The 15589-nt window shown below is 45.3% G+C and overlaps 2 non-coding genes across 2 annotated transcripts; both read right to left on the bottom strand.

Annotated features, from left to right (window-relative positions):
- Positions 1-6352: 6352 nt before the first annotated feature.
- On the bottom strand, positions 6353-6425 carry trnaf-gaa (transfer RNA phenylalanine (anticodon GAA)). Its single transcript has one exon. It is a non-coding gene; the product is annotated as a tRNA-Phe (tRNA).
- Positions 6426-9498: 3073 nt separating this feature from the next.
- trnal-uag (transfer RNA leucine (anticodon UAG)) lies at positions 9499-9580 on the bottom strand. Its single transcript has one exon. It is a non-coding gene; the product is annotated as a tRNA-Leu (tRNA).
- Between the last annotated feature and the right edge of the window lie 6009 nt (positions 9581-15589).

Below are 15589 nucleotides of genomic sequence, written 5' to 3'. Positions count from 1 at the left end.
GGCTCGGTGTCAAATTTTGTTTGAATACGCTCCTGTGAAGCGCCTTGGGACGTTTTGCTGCGTTAAAGGTAAATAGTACAGACAACGTTTGCACAGGTGGGATGTGGTGCCGTGATCGGATAGTGGTTCGTGCTCTGTGTTGTGCGCTGCTTCTTTTGTCTTCTGCCTCTCATGCTTATAGAATGCAGTCATCTTTGATCCGTGAAAGCAAATCTAATATTCCATCAAATCCCAGCACTCTCACATGCCTGTACTTGATGTTCCACAGTTCAAACCCGCCTCTTCTCCCAGCTTTTTCTTCCTTCCACAGTCAATAGGCCGCCTTTACTTTCCTCCTTCCATTTCATGGACACTTTCCTGCTCCATTGCCGACTCTAACATTCACTTTCACGATCTCACGCCTTTCAGTTTGCTCTGCTCCGACCGCTGTTGGGCACATGTCCCATTCACACCAACGTTCATTTGTGCCTTGAAGCCAATCGATACGTTTCGATCTGCGTGACCGCTTGACAGAAAAACACGACGAAAGCAGGGCTGGTCTCTGGAAAGACAGCCACCCGGATGTTCACGAAATTTACTTGTGGAATCTTGTGATCCAGGGGATGGTAACTGAAGAACTGGTTATTGTTTTGATGCTTGTTGGCTCTTTTCTCTCAGCAGTTGATGTGCGTGAGTGACGGGCAGCGCTACAGAGCTGCGAATGGCGGTTGAAAGGTGCACATTTGGCAAGTTGGGGCGGTGCAGTAAGATCGGAAATGTTCCGCCTTGATCTTAATAGTTCTGTTGAAATTTGTGATTGAATCGAGTAGAGGATAAATGTAAAGAGCGCCTGTGGCGAAAAAGGAGCGATTACAGGCCATGAGCGAAAGGTCTTTCAAATTCTCGTGGCGCAGGACGCTGTGTGTGGAAACGGCAGATTTTAAAGCGCGTGTGTTGGAAAGTGAAGTGCGATCTTGTGTGTGAGAAGAGCCCAAGAAAGTTGTTCTTGAAGCTGCGCCCTTGAGGCAAGTTGCAGATTGTCAGGAAAACTGCTATAGTGAAAGCTCGAAAATAAACCCAGAAACTAGTGGCAACACTCAACAGATCAGGCAACATCTGTGGAGAGATATTCGCTTTCCCAGGGCCTCATTGTGTATTGATTAATATTAAAGACCTGCACAAGATGGACGTGTTGCACCTCAACAAGGCTGGGACGAATTTCCAAGCAGGGAAGTTCCTCTTGACTGAACAGAGAGCAATGCCGGCCGTTTTTGGGTGTCAGCTATTTTCAATCTGTATTAACGACTTGGATGGAGGGACCGAGTGCAATGTGTCCAAGTTTGCTGACGATACAAAGCAAGATGGGAAAGTAAACTGTGAGGAGGACACAACGTGTCTGCAAAGGGATATAGACAGGTTTAGTGAGTGGGCAAGAAGGCGGCAGATGGAATACAATGTGTGGAAATGTGAGGTTATTCACTTTGATGGGAAGAATAAAAGAACAGAATATGTTTTAAATGGTGAGAAATAATTAAATGTTGGTGAAATTAAAAAGGAAATTAGGAAAGCAAAGAGAGGGCCTGAAAAAATACTGGCAAGTAAAATTAAGGAAAATCCAAAATATTTTATAAATACATAAAGAGCAAGAGGATAACTAAGGAAAGAGTAGGGCCTATTAGAGGCCAAAAAGATAACCTATTCGTGGAGGTGGAAGACGTGGGAATGGTTCGCAATGAATAATTTGCGTCTGTCTTCACAAAAGAGGGGGACGATGCAGAGATTGTAGTTAAGGAGGAGGAATGTGAAATATTGGATGGGATAAACATAATGAGAGAGGAAGTATTAAGGGGTTTGGCATCTTTGAAAGTAGATAAATTGCCAGGCTCGGATGAAATGTATCCCAGGCTGTTAAAAGAAGCAAGGGAGGAAATAAGGGAGGTCCTGACCATCATTTTCCAATCGTCCCTGGCGACAGGCATGGTGTCGGAGGATTGGAGGACTGCTAAAGTTGGCCGTTCTTTAAAAATGGAGAAAAGGACAGACCCAGTAAATACAGGCCAGTCAGTCTAACCTCGGTGGTGGGCAAATTATTGGAATCAATTCTGAGGGACAGCATGAACCTTCATTTAGAAAGGCACGGATTAATCAAGGACAGTCAACATGGATTTGTTAAGCGAAGGTTTTGTCTGACTGACTTGATTGAATTTTTTGTGGAGGTGACAAGGAGGGTTGGTGAGGGCCATGCGTTTGATGTCGTGTACATGGATTTTAGCAAGGCTTTTGACAAGGTCCCACATGGCAGACTGGTCAAAAAAATAAAAGCCCATGGGATCCAGGGGAAAGTGGCAAATTGGATTCAAAATTCGCTGAGTGGCAGGAAGCAAAGTGTCATGGTTGACGGATTGTGACTGGAAGGCTGTTTCCATTGGGGTTCACGGGGTTCAGTACTAGGTCCCTTGCTTTTCGTGGTATATATTAATGATTTAGACTTAAATGTAGCGGGCATGATTAAGAAGTTGGCAGATGATACAAACATTGGCCGTGTGGTTAATAGTGAGGACGAAAGCAGTAGAATGCAGAAAGATATCAGTGGACTGGTCAGGTGGGCAGACAAGTGGCAAATGGAATTCAATCCAGAAACGTGTGAGGTAATGCATTTGGGGAGGTCAAACAAGGCAAGGGAATACACAATAAATGGGAGAATACTGAGAGGTGTGGAGGGAGAGAGAGACCTTGGCGTGTGTGTCCACTGATCCCTGAAGGTAGCAGGACAGGTAGATAAGTTGGTTAAGGAGTCATACGGAATACTTTCCTTTATTAGCCGAGGCATAGAATATTAGAGCAGGGAAGTTATGCTAGAACTGTATGAAACACTAGTTAGGCCACAGCTTGAGTGCTGTGCACAGTTGTGGTCACCACATTACAGCAAAGATGTGATTGCACTTGAGAGGGTACAAAGGAGATTTATGAGGATGTTGTCAGGACTGGAGAATTTTAGCTATGGGGAAAGATTGGACAGGCTGGGGTTGTTTTCTTTGGAACAGAGGAGCCTGAGGTGTGGTTTAATTGAGGTGTATAAAATTATGAGGGGCCTGGATAGAATGGACAGGAAGGACCTATTTCCCTTAGCAGAGGGCCCATTTAGCAGGGGATTGGTCGGAGGATTAGAGATGAGCTGAGGAAAACAAAATTCACTCAGAGGGTGGTGGGGTTCTGGAACTCACTTCCTGAAAGGGTGGTAGAGGCAGAAACCATCATCACATTTAAAAAGTACTTGGATATGCACTTGAATTGCCATAACCTAAAGGGCTACGGACCAAGTGCTGGAAAGTGGGATTAGGCGGGGTGGCTCTTTTACGACCTGTAGAGACATGATGGCCTGAATGGCCTCCATCTGTGCCATAAATTATCCATGTTTCCATGTTGATGTTCATTTTGCTGCCTTGTACATGAAATACAAGAAGTTAACATGTAGGTACAGCAAGCAATTAGGAAGGCAAATGGTATGTTGGCCTTTATTGCAAGGGGGTTGGAGTACAAGAGTAAGGAAGTCTTGTTGCAATTATACAGGGCTTTGGTGAGACCACACCTGGGGCATTGTGTGCAGCTTTGGTTTCCTTATCTAAGAAAGGACATACATGCCTTAGTTGCGGTGCAATGAAGGTTCACTAGATTAATTCCTGGGATGAGAGGGTTGTCCTATGAGTGGAGATTGCGTAGAATGGGCCTATACTCGCTGGAGTTCAGAAGAATGAGAGGTGATCTCATTGAAACATGAAAAATTCCGAGACGGATCGACAGGGTAGATGATGAGAGGCTGTTTCCCCCGGCTGTGGAATCCACAACAAGGGGTCTTAGTCTCAGGGTAAAGGGTCAATCATTTAGGACTGAGGTGAGGACGACTTTCTTCATTCAGAGGGTTGTGAATCTTTGGAATTCTCTATCCCAGAGGGCTGTGGATATTGAGTGTATTCAAGTCTGAGATCGATAGATTTTTGGACTGTAAGGGAATCAAGGGACATGTGGATCGGGCGGGAAAGTGGAGTTGAGATCGAAGATCAGCCATGATCTGAGTGAATGGTGGAGCAGGCTCGAGGGGCCGCATGGCCTCCTCCTGTTCCTATTTCTTATGTTCTTAGAATGTGGAACTCGGTACCACAAGGAATAGTTGAGGATACTAGCATTGATGCATTTAGGGAAAGCTCGACAAACACATGAGGGAGAAAGGAATAGAGGATATGTTGACAGGGTGCGGTGAAGAAGGGTGGGAATGTGGAGCATGAACACAGTCATGGAACATTTAGGCAGAATGGACCGTTTCTGTGCTGTAAATTCTATGTAATTCTACTATAGACAAGTTAATAGAAGGTGCAGACAGTTGATAAGTTGAATTTAATGTGGAAATTATGAGATAATATATTTTATGAGGAAAAACAAGGACTGGAAGTGCACACTCAATAGAACGGCACAGACGCTGTGAATGAACAGAGAGACCTCGCGTTTCAAATATATATTCCATGAAAGTACAGATCCAGGTCGATAATGCCCATCTCCAACCTCCCTTTCCTCTCCAAAGTCCTTGAACGTGTTGTCGCCTCCCAAACCCGTGCCCATTTCAACCGCAATTCCATGTTTGAATCCCTCCAATCAGTTTTCCGCCCCTGCCACAATACTGAAACGGCCCTAATCAAAGTCACAATTTACATCCTCTGTGACTGTGACCGTGGTGAACTATCCCTCCTCATCCTTCTCGACCTGTCTGCAGCCTTTGACACGGTTGACCACACCATCCTCCTCCAGTGTCTCTCCTCCGTCTTCCAGCTGGGTGGAACTGAGCTCGTCTGGTTCCATTCCTATCTCTCCAATCGTAGCCAGGGAATCAAACGGAATGGCTTCTCTTCCCGTTCCTGCACCATTACCTCTGGAGTTCTCTAAGGATCTATCCTTGACCCCCACCTATTTCTCATCCACATGCTGCCTCTTGCGATATCATCCGAAAACATAATGTCAGGTTCTACATGTACGCTGACAACACCCACCTCGACCTCACCACCTGTCTCGACCCCTCCACTGTCTCTGATTTCTCACACTGCTTTTTCAACATCCAGTAATGGATGAGAAAAACATTCCTCCAACTAAATATTCGCACAAACTCCGTTCCCGAGTCACCGACTCCATCCCTCTCTCTGGCCACAAATAAATAGACCATCATGAAATGTTCACAGTCCGTTTCTTGAGCCTTCTCCTTCGTAGAAGAATCTTTTAAACTTCTCGCACAAGTGACCATTGAACTTAATGTCCTGTTTTGCGGTATGTTCTAGATTGTTCCAGGTCAGCATTGTAATAATTCGGGGTAGTTGAAAAGTGGGATCATTATATTAAATCGAGATATTTATCACAGCCCCGCCCCCCAAACATTCAAACCACCGTTCAGGAGGAGAACCCCTCTGCTCGCTGACCAACATTGGCTCCAAATCCACCAACATCTCAAATTTTAAATTCTCATCTTCGTGTTCAAATCCCTCCATGACCTCGCCCCTCCCTATCTCTGTAACCTCCTCCACCCCGACAACCCTCCGAGATCTCTGAGCTCCTCCAATTCAGGCCTCTTGCGCATCCACGATTTTCATCGCTCCACCATTGGCCGCCGTGCCTTCAACCGACTGGGCCCAAAGCTCTGGATTTCCCTCCCTAAACCTCCCGCCTCTCGACCTCTCTCTCCTCCCTTAAGACACTTAAAACCGACCTCACCTGTCCCAATATCTCCTTATGTGGCTCCGTGTCACATTTTGTTTGATAATCGCTCCTGTGAAGCGCCTTGGGACGTTTTACTCCGTTAAAGGCGCGATATAAATGCAAGTTGTTGTTGTTGTTGGGGTGGAGAAAGGGTTTTCTTTCTTTTTATCACTCTTTTCTATCTCTCTATTTCTTTCCTTTCTCGGACTCTGTTTTCCGGGTCTGTTTACTGACACACATTCCAATCTGTGTCACTCGGTGTCTAACAATGTGAGGCAATGTGTTTTATTCCCGCTGTGTTATCTCTCTGGCGGTTTGCTGATAAATGTTTAACTCGCGGCCTGTTCCCGTTAATGGTCACAAGCAGTAACAGACAGACAGAGCGTGTCTGACCGCCCTGAGATGTGGAAAAGGCATCAGTTTAGGACAAATGCATCAAATCAAATGTTCATCGGGCACCGAGAGAGACAAAAACCAGAGAGAAAGGCAGAAGGAAATAGAGAAATAAAAGATAAATACAGACATCCTTGATGTCTCTCTATTCCATCCCCAACCGTTCAGTGTCGGGTAAAAATGTCAGTGCAAATAAATGTTCGAGAATCGGCCCAAAGAAGAAGAAACAAAATAACCCGAAGACGGCCGAAACCCGGGATCGAACCAGGGACCTTTAGATCTTCAGTCTAACGCTCTCCCAACTGAGCTATTTCGGCCCCACATCAAACTGATCTTTGGGTCATCCTCTTGGAATAAAATATAACCCCGAGTGGAATTGCCCCTCCCGCTCATTCCTCACTTCGGGAGAATGAGACCGACCATCAAGGAGAGATTTTCTGATCCTGTCGTTGAATCTCATTTATATTAAACATTCCTTGAACTCTCTGCCGGGGGGATTCAGAGCTGGGGTTCGCCATGAACCAGCTTCCCCTCAATTCCCAGCTTTATCAGTGAATCGAACAACAAACGCTCGACAGAGCTCAGGTTATATTAATAATAAAAACAGAAAATGCGGGAAACACTCAGCAGGTCAGGCAGCATCTGTGGAGAGAGAAACATCCTTTCAGGCCGATGACATTTCATCAGAACTCTCTCCACAGATGCTGCCTGACCTGCTGAGTATTTCCAGCATTTTCTGTTTTTACTTCAGATTTCCATCATCTGCAGTATTTTTCTTTTGTTTTACAGCTTGTATTAATGTTCTGCTGATGATATCTTAATATTATCTTATTTTTGGCCACTTTAATTAAGTTCACGGACAAATTCTTCCATCATCCCTTCTCCCACATCACTTCTCTCTCTCATTCATTCTTTTCTCCTTTCAATCCAGAAGAGGGCGGGAATCAGAGCTCACCCCCCGAACCCTCCGCACACAGACCCCCGTCTACCACTCCTTCTGATCCAAGAGACAATTCAATATATTACACTCTGTATAAACACAGAAAGCTGACACACCAGGGGAGATCGCACGGTGTTGCACACGGAGTGAAATAAACTGAAGTGTTTATAAAAAGTTACAGATCACAACACGTGTCTCTGTCTCTCTCCGCCATCCCGGCCTGTGCTGTGTTATTCGTTCTCACCCAATGTGTTACTGGTAATTTTGTGGAAGTGCATGACGGGATACTTGACCATATTAACTCTTTATTAACTCACATGATAGGATTAGCCACAAACACAAAGTAAGCACAATTGTGTAATTGCGTTTGAGCCTTGGTATGTTGATAATTAGGCCAAGCACAGCCAGGCCTTCCTTGAGAGAAGGACAGAATATCATAATAATAGAGTTGATGAATGGCCATGAAGCCTTGAGACTGGCTCCAGCCTTACTGATAACAAGGAACAGGAATGCAGAGAGAAAGAAAATAGCTGACATCTGCTCAGGCCTACGTGATGTCTATGGATGTTCGGCGGCTGGCTCACTACTTGATTGACCAACGACCTGAGCCAATAAAGAACGTACGTGTACGCCCATATTCTGTAACAGGTGGGCGTTGCCTCATGAATTGTATGAACATGAACTGATTCATTGACTCGGCGAAGTTGCACCCTCAAGCATTGTTTGAGGTGCACTTCCACTTGTATACAAGTTGGGGTTCAATAAAGTTTCTCCTTGTACTACTTGTTTGGGTGTTAATGCATTTGTATAGTGTTAAGTTTCGACAGTTTTCATCAACATCTTTGAATGTGGCAGCACAAGTTGGTGAAACCGTTAAAACAGCATCCGGTTCCTTGGCTTAATAATAGAGAAATAGAGTACAAAAGCAAGGAAGTTATGTTAAACGTTTATAAATCATTGTTCAGGCCTCATCTGAAGTAATGTGTCCAATTCTGGGCACTATAACTTATTAAGGATGTCAAGGTCTTGGAGAGGATGGAGAGGAGATTTACCAGAATTATACCAGGGATGGGGTTTAGTTGTGTGGAGAGACTCGAGAACCTGGGATTGTTCTGCTTCGAGCAATGAAGGTTAAGGGTAGAAATAGAGGGAAATAAGCAGGTTTTTTTACACAGCAAATTGTTATGATCTGGAACGCACTGCCTTAAAGGATGGTGGAGCTCGATTCAATCGTAACTTTAAAAGGAGAATTGGATAAATACTTGAGTATCTCTCCACAGATACGACCTGACCTGCTGAGTGTTGCCAGCAGTTTCTGGGTTTATTTTTGTGCTTTCACTATCGCAGTTTTCCTGACAACCTGCAACTTGCCTCAAGGGCGCAGCTTCAAGCACAACTTTCTTGTGCTCTTCTCACACACAAGATCGCACTTTACTTTCCGACACACGCGTTTTAAAATCTGCCGTTTCCGCACACAGCGTCCTGCGCCACGAGAATTTGAAAGACCTTCCGCTCATGGCCTGTAATCGCTCCTTTTTCCCCACAGGCGCTCTTTACATTTATCCTATACTCGATTCAATCGCACGTTTCAACAGAACTATTAAGATCAAGGCGGAACACTTCCGATCTTACTGCACCGCCCCAACTTGCCAAATGTGAACCTTTCAACCGCCATTCGCTGCTCTGTCGCGCTGCCCGTCACTCACGCACATCAACTGCTGAGAGAAAAGAGCCAACAAGCATCAAAACAAAAACCAGTTCTTCAGTTACCATCCCCTGGATCACAAGATTCCCCAAGTAAATTTCGTGAACAATCGGGCGGTTGTCTTTCCAGAGACCAGCCCTGCTTTCGTCGTGTTTGTCTGTCGAGCGGTCACGCAGATCGAAATGTATCGACTGGTTTCAAGGCACAAATGAACATTGGTGTGAATGGGACATGTGCCCAATAGAAACAGCGGTCGGAGCAGAACAAACTTAAAGGAGTGAGATCGTGAAAGTGAATGTTAGAGTCGGCAATGCCGCAGGAAAGTGTCCATGAAATGGAAGGAGGAAAGTGAAGGCGGCCTATTGACTGTGGAAGGAAGAAAAAGCTGGGAGAAGAGGTGGGTTTGAACTGTGGAACATCAAGTACAGGCATGTGAGAGTGCTGGGATTTGACGGAATTGAAAGGTTTCACCAAAACATTTTTCTTTCATGTTCTAAAGGTTGATTTCTTGCTGCATCCTCTCAGCACATGTGGGAAAGGAAAAATCGGTAAATGAAACTCTGTGGAGACTCGGATCCGCACCGATGTTACTGCGACCACAACGCAGAGTGTTAACCACAAAACGATCACGACGCAGCACATGAGGTGTGGCAGTTGTGCCCCAACAACATTAATGGCACGCATGACACTGCTGAGAAAAGAAAGATTTTGGTGATGAGGCTAAAATAATTAACAGCTCAGATTATGGCAGCAGTGGGATTCGAACCCACGCCCCTGCAGAGACTGGAGCCTAAATCCAGCGCCTTAGACCGCTCGGCCACGCTACCATTTCACAAGGGTGCTGTCCAGAATCTCGGAACTGGTGATTGAAAAGCGGCTTTCCGACTCTGACCTTTGAGTCCAAGATTTTTGCCTTGAAAGAATCAAATAAAAGGGCTTTCTTTGCACTGTTCTTGCGACCAGGTGGCTGAGTGGTTGAGGTGATGCACTGCTAATCCATTGAGCTTTGTCAGCATGGTTTTGTATCCCAGCCGCGCCATTACTGCCTTTTTTTAATCGTTCATGGGATGTGGGCGTCGCTGGCGAGGCCACCATTTATTGCCCATCCCTAATTGCCCTTGAGAAGGTGGTGGTGAGCCGCCTTCTTGAACTGTTGCAGTCCATGTGGTGAAGGTTCTCCCACAGTGCTGTTAGGTAGGGAGTTTCAGGATTTTGACCCAGCGACGATGAAGGAACGGTGATATATTTCCAAGTCGGGATGGTGTGTGACTTGGAGGGGAACGTGCAGGTGGTGTTATTCCCATGTGCCTGCTGCCCTTGTCCTTCTATATGTTAGAGGTCGTGGGTTTGGGAGGTGCTGTCGAAGAAGCCTTGGCGAGTTGCTGCAGTGCATCCTGTGGATGGGACACACTGCAGCCACAGTGCGCTGGTGGTGAAGGGATTGAATGTTTAGGGTGGTGGATGGGGTGCCAATCATGTGGGCTACATTGTCCTGGATGGTGTCGAGCTTCTTGAGTGTTGTTGGAGCTGCACTCATCCAGGCAAGTGGAGAGTATTCCATCACACTCCTGACTTGTGCCTTGTAGATGGTGGAAAGGCTTTGGGGAGTCCGGAGGTGGGTCACTCACCACAGAATACCCAGCTTCTGGCCTACTCGTGTAGCCACAGTATTTATATGGCTGGTCCAGTTAAGTTTCTGGTCAATGGTGACACCCAGGATGTTGATGGTGGGGGATTCGGCGATGGTAGTGCCGTTGAATGTCAAGGGGAGGTGGTCAGACTCTCTCTTGTTGGAGATTGTCATTGCCTGGCAATTGTCTGGCATGAATGTTACTTGCCACTTATGAGCCCAAGCCTGGATATTGTCCAGATCTTGCTGTATGTGGGCACGGACTGCTTCTTATCTGTGGGGTTGCAAATCTAACTGAACACTGCGCAATCATCAGCAAACATCCCCATTTCTGACCTGATGATGGGGGAAAGGTCATTGATGAAGCAGCTGAAGATGGTTGGGCCAAAGACACTGCCCTGAGGAACTCCTGCAGCAATGTCCTGGGGCTGAGATGATTGGCCTCCAACAACCACTACCATCTTCTTTTGTGCTCCGTCTGACTCCAGCCACTGGAGAGTTTTCCACTGAAGCGGCAGCTGAACGGATGGTCTCAATCTTTGTGACAAAATAGTCCAGGAGCTCCTCGCAATTTTTGTGATGAGGGTGGAGGAGGCAGGTGGTGCAAGAAGTCGGTTTGTGGTCGAGAAGAGATACCGGGGGTATCTTTGGATTCCTGGATAATCCTGGAATAGTGAGCAGTTTTCTGTCTCTCTCTGTTTAGGGCTGGTGAATTAGCCCGGGTCTGTTCACAGCGCGATTCTGCGTTTTATTTCTTCCTCGTTATTGTGGTTCTGACATCGAGGTGAGGATTTTAAAATCTGCTCGGAGATCAGTGAAATTAAATCGTAGAAAGTGAAAAAGTCCGAGTCAGTTTTTCACCGTATTTTCTTCATCCGATGTTGCTGATAAATGAAAGTGAAGCTTCTAAAGACAGACCTTCCCGTCGGGGAATTGACCCCAGTCTCCAGGGTGATAGACACTGATACTCACCATGATACTAACGAGGAACTGGTGCCGGAAGGGCATGTACGTTCACCACAGATGCTTCACGTTTCAGTAAATCTGTTTGAGATATTCTTTTGATGACAGTTTGTTTAACTTTCCACGGACCACTGTTGAAAGAAGAATTACCGACCACTTTTCCGTCTCATGTTGGATCATGATGTGGGGAGCGCGGGACAGAGTGAGACAGAGAAAGACCGACTCAAGAAAACATAGAAAACATGAGGCACATACACAGACAGATAGACACAGACACGCATACACATGGAGTGACTCAGAAATATGGAGAGACAGAACATGGATAATTTGGCTGATTTTTGTTCTATTTCTGTGGTAGATTTCGTGAAATCTCACAGATCAATGAGCATAAAACTCGAGGTGTTCAATGCTGTGGAATTTTAATTCACTTCAGAATTATTAATTCCACAAGAAACTTGTTGAATTTTGAAACGCAGAGATGAACACGTTGATAAATGACGGGATCTGAAGTCTCTCAGATTCGAACCTGTGCGAGGGAAATGAATGAAATTTTAATCTGTCACCTTAACCACGAGTCAGTTAAAATCACAATCGCTCTGCATCCAGTCCCCAAACAGTCTCTGTTCAATAATATTCTGAAAGCGACAATCAGCTGTTTATTTTTCTCTGTAGTTTTTTTTAGGAAGAAGCTCGGCGAAGACATAAAATTAAAAGTTGGCGTCTTATAAATGCTCACCACGATAAGAGAGAGAAAGAACGAAAGAAAGACAGAGTCAGTTGTTCGTTGTCTAACAAAGAGAAGGAAATGTAAAAGGTTCTCTCAACAGTGGCCCGTGGAAAATTAAACAAACTGCCATCAAATAAATCGTTGAAGAAATTCACTGACACATTTTTAACACCATCTGGGGTGAGTGTAGAATCAATGCAGTAATTCCTCGTTGGTATCGTGGTGAGTATCCTCCCCTGTCACGCCGGGGTTCAATTCCCCGACGAAGAGGTTAAATTTTCGCCGCCTGTCAAAGTTTTTATCTGCAATATTGGATGTGGAAAATGCAATGTAAAACTGACTCGGAGATTCCCACTTTCCTCAATTTAAATGAACTGATATTCCAGCGGTTTTAAAATCTGCTCTCCCCGTCACTCTTCACCTCGATCTAAGACTGGCTTCTGTGACGGTGGGGATATCGGGAGGAGGCCGAGATGGATCATCCACTCGGCACTTCTGGCTGAAGATGGTTGCTCACAGTTCAGCCTTGTCTTTTGCACTCACGTGCTGGGCTTTACCATCATTGAGGATGGGGATGTTCACAGAGCCTCCTCCCGTTAGTTGTTGAATTGACCACCACCATTCACAACTGGGTGTGGCAGGACTGCAGAAGATCCGTTGGTTGTGGGATCGCTTAGCTCTGTCTATAACATGCTGCTTCTGCTGTTTGGCAAGTAGTCCTGTGTTACTTTCAGGTTATTGGTGGGTGTGTGTTTGTGTGTACATGCGGTGTGTCTGTGTGTATGTAGCTATGAATGTGTGTGTTTGTGTATGTGTGAATATGTCTGCGTGTGTCTCACTTTTTCTACCCGTTTCTGAGTGTCTCTCTCTTTCTTTCTTTCTGTCACTTTTTCCCTGTTCCCCACATAATTTTTCTCTGGACCTTGACTAACAAAGAGAGAGAAAATAAGTCTCCTTTCAACAGTGGCATGTGGAAAGTTAAACAAACTGTCATCATAGAAGTAGTTAAAATAGATTCACTGAAACATGCATCCTTTTCATTGCTGTATGTGAGATCTTCCGAGTCTGCTTTCTCATCTGCGCCTGTTCCGAGACCTGTCTCTCTCTGTATCTCCATCTTTTTTCTTTCTGTCTGTCTGTCTCTCTCTCTCGATCGGTCTCTCGCTGGTGACTCAGACCCGGTCTGTCCACAGTGCGACTCTGCATTTTATTTTTTGTCGATCATTGTGGTTCTGACATCGAGATGAAGCGTGAGGCAGAGAGCAGATTTTAAAATCACTGTGGAATCAGGACAGATCGAGTCAGTTTTTCTTTGTCTTTCCAACATCAATGAAAGTGAAACTTCTAAAGCAGCAATAACCTCCTCGTTGGGGAATTGAACCCCGGTCTCCCGCGTGACAGGCGGGGATACTCACCACTATACTAATGAGGAACTGATGCTGGTTGTGACCGTTCATTCACCACAGATGCTTCATGTTTTACTGACTCTTTTTGAACTATTATTTGATGACAGTTTGTTTAATTTTCCACGGGCCACTGTTGAAAGACGGAGATACAGAGAGAGACAGGTCTCGGAACAGGCGCAGATGAGAAAGCAGACTCGGAAGATCTTCTCTTTGTTCGATTATGTCCAGAGTAAAATTATGTGGGGAGCGCGGGAGAGAGTGAGAGAGAAAGAAGGAGAAACAGATGCATTCAGGAAAACATAGAAAATGTGAGACACACACAGACACACGCATGCATCGACAGACAGATACACACACACAGAAAGACACACCTACACAAAGAAACAGACACATACGCATACATATGAACATACAGTGACTTAGACATACGGAGAGACAGACCATAGGTAATTTGGACGATTTTTAAAATTCTTTCATGGGATGTGGGCATTGCTGGCAAGGCCAGCAGGTATTGCTCATCCCTAATTGCCCTTGAGAAGGTGGTGGTGAGCCTCCTTCTTCAACCGCTGCAGTCTGTGTGGTGAAGGTTCACCCACAGTGCTGTTAGATGGGGAGTTCCAGGATTTTGACGCAGCGACGATGAAGAAACGGCGATGTACTTCCAAGTCAGGATGGTGTGTGAATTGAAAGGGATGTGCAGGTGGTGTTGTTCCCGTGCACCTGCTGCCCTTTTCCTTCTCGGTGGTCGATGTCGCGGGTACTTTTGTGCTCGGTATGACTCCAGAAACTGGAGAGTTTTCCACTGGAGCGGAAGCTGAACAGATGGTCTCAATCTTAGTGACAGAATAGTCCATGAGCTCCTCGCAATTTTTGTGGTGAGGGTGGAGGAGGCAGGGGGGGGGTCCAAGAAGTCGTTTTGTCTCGAGAAGAGATACCGGGGATATCTTTACATTCCAGGATGATCCTGGAATAGTGAGCAGTTTTCTGTCTCTCTCTGTTTTGGGCTGGTGAATTAGCCCGGGTCTGTTCACAGAGCGATTCTGCGTTTTATTTCTTCCTCATTATTGTGGTTCTGACATCGAGGTGAAGAGTGAGGCAGAGAACAGATTTTAAAATCTGCTGGAATATCAGTGAAATTAAATCGTGGAAAGTGGAAAAGTCCGAGTCAGTTTTTCACTGTATTTTCCTCATCCGATGTTGCAGATAAATGAAAGTGAAGCTTCTAAAGGCAGACCTTCCCGTCGGCGAATTGACCCCAGTCTCCAGGGTGATAGACACTGATACTCACCATGATACTAACGAGGAACTGGAGCCGGAAGAGGATGTACGTTCACCACAGATGCTTCATGTTTCAGTGAATCTGTTTGAACTGTTCATTTGATGACAGTTTGTTTAACTTTCCACGGACCACTGTTGAAAGAAGAATTACCGACCACTTTTGCATCACATGTTGGATCATGATGTGGGTAACGCGGGAGAGAGTGAGACAGAAAGAGACATCTTCTCAGGAAAATATAGAAAATATGAGGCACATACACAGACAGACAGACACAGACACGCAGAAACAGACACACATACACATGGAGTGACTCAGAAATACTGAGAGACAGAATATGGATAATTTGGCTGATTTTTGTTCTATTTCTGTCGTAGATTTCGTGAAATCTTGCAGATCAATTAAAATGAGCATAAAACTTGAGGTGTTCAAAGCCGTGGAATTTTAATTCACTCTGTTTGTGTGTATATGTCTGTGTGTGAGTGTTTATGTAGCTAGGAATGTGTGTGTTTGTGTATGTGTGAATATGACTATGTCTGTCTCACTTGTTATACGGGTTTCTGAGTGTCTCTCTTTCTTTCTTTCTGTCACTTTTTCCCTGCTCACCACATCATTTTCCTCTGGACCTTGACTAACAAAGAGATAGAAAGTAAGTCTTCCTTCAACAGTGGCACGCGGAAAGTTAAACAAATTGTCATCAAAGAAGTAGTTAAAATAGATTCACTGAAACATGCATCCTTTTCATTGCTGTATGTGAGATCTTTCATGTCTGCGCCTGTTCCGAGACCTGTCTCTCTCTGTTTTGGGCTGGTGACAGCGCGATTCTGCGTGTTA

Source organism: Heptranchias perlo, chromosome 35, assembly GCF_035084215.1.
Source record: "Heptranchias perlo isolate sHepPer1 chromosome 35, sHepPer1.hap1, whole genome shotgun sequence".
Classification (NCBI taxonomy): Eukaryota; Metazoa; Chordata; class Chondrichthyes; order Hexanchiformes; family Hexanchidae; genus Heptranchias; species Heptranchias perlo.
Note: the sequence above shows the minus strand (reverse complement) of the source record. Positions and strands in the feature narration are given on the sequence as shown.